Raw genomic sequence first — 3648 nt, 5'->3', positions numbered from 1 at the left:
GTGAGTAGACACTTCCTTTGAGGTCAGAGTTCACCTGTACAGCTGTTTTATTCCAGCACTACTCTATCGTGTCTACGTTGTTCATTGAGGTGTGTGAACTGATAACGGAAGTTTAAATATGATTCAATGTATGACGTACTTGATATCAGTCTACCCAATCGGGGTAGGCTTGAGATCAGTCTACCAAATCAGCATTCTTTAATGTGGGTGATGACCTAGTGGCTTTCTTTCAAGATAAAACACAAACTAGCGGAAGGGAAATCTTGTTTCCCTCTGCCAGAGTTACAATGTTCACAAGCGTGTGTCTAAAGTGTGACCTTTCGGTTGGCTGCCATTTGTACCAATAAACATTGGTTTCCACTCTATTTTCTGAAAGCCATATTAGATTTATATATATATATATATATATATATATATATATATATATATATATATATATATATATATATATATATATATACATGTATGTATATATACATGTATGTATGTATGTATATATATATATACATATATATATCTATATATACATATACATATCATATATATTTATATATATGTATGAAAAGATAAACAAATTTGTAACTGCAACAATAGGTTCTACCATATTATAAATTAATACAGTCAAGTAATACTGAAATAAAAGCGCTCGACAAAAACTTGGAGCAAATAGTACCAGTTATAAAAAATAGTCGTACTTATCTCTGTAGCTGGCAGTTTCTGAAGATTTAGCTGAAGATTGACAGAAGAACTCATGAAACTGCCAGCTGCAGAGATAAGTGCGACTATTTTCCATAACTAGTGAACAAACTTTTATATATATACAGAATATATACAGAATATATATATATATATATATATATATATAATATATGTATAAAATATAGGGTATATATATAAAATATAGATATATTCTATATATTTTATATACATGTATATACATGTACATGTTTTATATATATACGGGTTTGTTGCCGAATAAAACTATTTCATCTACTAGAAAGTGAAATTGTTCCAACATTGTTATACATGTAAGCTAAGCTCTAGAGCTTCTATTAAAGAGATCAGAAGGTTGCAGACAGATATCAGTGTTTTATCTTAATCTCAAATATTACTGCTAGTTAGATTTGACACTAAGCCTGAGAGTTAGCAAGGAGTATTCCTGCCAATTTGCGGTGCATCATAACATACAAAGGCTTGAGGTAAACTCGCAGCAGACGATAGGCAGCAATAAATTATAAGAGGTGTATGGCAGCATAAAAAGGGACCACTTCTAAGTAGAGACGCGGAAAGTAGAGTCGCAGAAGTTGACTGCAGACGAGGGCTGCCACTCCTTACAAGCTAAAAAATTAAACATTCAAATTTCTTTTTGGAAAACTTCACAGGTGTTTTGTATAACTACGTACGTGTATCACGCAGTATACTTGTATAACTATGTGTATCACGCAGTACACTTGTATAACTATGTGTACCACGCAGTATACTTGTATAACTATGTGTATCACGCAGTATACTTGTATAACTATGTGTATCACGCAGTATACTTGTACAACTATGTGTATCACGCAGTATACTTGTATAACTATGTGTATCACGCAGTATACTTGTATAACTATGTGTATCACACAGTATACTTGTATAACTATGTGTATCACGCCGTATACTTATATAACTATGTGTATCACGCAGTATACTTGTATAACTATGTGTATCACGCAGTATACTTGTATAACTATGTGTATCACGCCGTATACTTGTATAACTATGTGTATCACGCAGTATACTTGTATAACTATGTGTATCACGCAGTACACTTGTATAACTATGTGTATCACGTCGTATACTTATATAACTATGTGTATCACGCAGTATACTTGTATAACTATGTGTATCACACAGTATACTTGTATAACTATGTGTATCACACAGTATACTTGTATAACTATGTGTATCACGCCGTATACTTATATAACTATGTGTATCACGCAGTATACTTGTATAACTATGTGTATCACGCCGTATACTTGTATAACTAAGTGTATCACACAGTATACTTGTATAACTAAGTGTATCACACAGTATACTTGTATAACTAAGTGTATCACGCAGTATACTTGTATAACTATGTGTATCACGCAGTATACTTGTATAACTATGTGTATCACGCAGTATACTTGTATAACTATGTGTATCACGCAGTATACTTGTATAACTATGTGTATCACACAGTATACTTTCTGGAGTATAACTAATGTAAGTCTCTTTTTAGGATTTGCCTGAGAATAAAAATCTACATAGTTGCTTGTAGTACCAAATATTTACAGACTGATACGGGCTATAATAAAAGCGCTGACACTAATGACAGCACGCGGGTCAAAGGTCATGTATGCTTATGGAAAAATGACAGCAGCCAACCAAATCCTGCCAATGCTAGTAGCTCATCTATAAGAGTGTCTCCCTTTTTAATTTATCAAAAGCGAAATTTGCTTTTTTCCTAAGAAATGCTTTTATTTGTTACAAAGATTTGAGTTTAATTTTTTTCATCTCTAATAAAAATTAAATTAAATTAAACAAGAATAAAATTTTTGTTGCAGTCTGTGATGAGTGTGTGTCAGAACTGTTGAAACAAACTGTTATATAAAACATAAGTTACTTTTACCGTTTTGTTACTAAAACTATTTTTTGTCATGGTTGTGGAATACTTTAGGGTATTTCAACTTTGATTACTACGACAGTGCAAATATCTTATAGCCTTCTCTCACCTTACCCAACCTTCTGCTACTTCTGATCTCTGTCATAGACTAGTACTGCATCGTGTAACACCATGATTTATAAGGATTGTAGCATTATCTATATTCTTGCATAACTATATGACAAAATATTGATTCAGCAAAAGCCTTGCATTGATAAACATCTAGAGATAAAGAAAGGAACAGGCTCATGAGAAGACAACTGCGAATGCAGTGTTTATACCATATACTGAACAGGCACGGTTCAATTTTCCAAGCACTCTTGTCACATAAAGTAATTAAGACTGACTGACTAACCGACTTTGAAGTAAACCACAATACAGAAAAATCATGCATAGAGCAGCAGTTATAATTCATGAGCCATTCATGTAATTAATATAGGTCATAAATGCGGGATTGGTTTCTATAAATAGTGTAGTTTTTCCATTTAAGACATGTCTAGGCATACGCATCTGCTAAAAGGTGATGATATTAACTTAGAATGCCTTGGAGGCTGGCATACCTGGAGTTATGTAGGTGACCTGCCCGACATTTGTGACACGTATAACATTGCCATTGTGTGGCCCGGTGCTATAGCTATAGCCCATTCGACACGCATGACAGGTGCTACACTTGTGATATATGTTACACATGAAGCCTGTTATTACAAAAACAGGAATGTGACATAAACTTATGGTTTGCCGTGTTTTCATCTTTGCTTCAAGTGATTTCTTATTTATTTTGATACTCAACTTATGCTCTAGACTGACAGAATATTGACCAGAATACACTGAACAACTATTTTTAACACCCGTAATTAAAGTTTAAACTGTTTGTTTCCTTCTACATAATCCTTATTTATGCTTTTACAGTTGTACACTACTGGAAGGAATTTGACCAATCAAATACAAGTAAGATAAAA

Source organism: Watersipora subatra, chromosome 3 (genome assembly GCF_963576615.1).
Source record: "Watersipora subatra chromosome 3, tzWatSuba1.1, whole genome shotgun sequence".
NCBI lineage: Eukaryota > Metazoa > Bryozoa > Gymnolaemata > Cheilostomatida > Watersiporidae > Watersipora > Watersipora subatra.
This window is presented reverse-complemented; position numbering follows the sequence as displayed.